Source organism: Somniosus microcephalus, unplaced genomic scaffold (genome assembly GCF_052327205.1).
Source record: "Somniosus microcephalus isolate GS21.2 unplaced genomic scaffold, FLI_Smic_1.0 unresolved_chr2, whole genome shotgun sequence".
NCBI classification, from domain to species: domain Eukaryota; kingdom Metazoa; phylum Chordata; class Chondrichthyes; order Squaliformes; family Somniosidae; genus Somniosus; species Somniosus microcephalus.
This window is the reverse complement of record NW_028225180.1, coordinates 4,302,784-4,303,112: the sequence shown is the minus strand read 5'-3', so window position 1 is coordinate 4,303,112 and position 329 is coordinate 4,302,784.

Below are 329 nucleotides of genomic sequence, written 5' to 3'. Positions count from 1 at the left end.
AATCTGGTAGTTTCATGATCTCCATTACTGATAATAGATTTTTAATTTCAATTATATGTAATTTCTCAGCCGTGGACGTGGGATTTTAACTCAAGACTTACAGTTTATTGGTCCCAGTCTCTGGATTAATAGTCAGGAAACATATCCACCATGCCAATGTATTCGGTGTCTACAGATAGTAATCCGTAACTCTCTTGACTTGTGCCTTCTAGGTGCTGGACATGCTTCGGGGCATCAGGAGGTGAGTTGCTCATGATAGCATATCTAGCCGCTGACCTGCTGTAGTACCCATGGCATTTATGTGGCTAGTCCCGTTGATTTTCTGATCA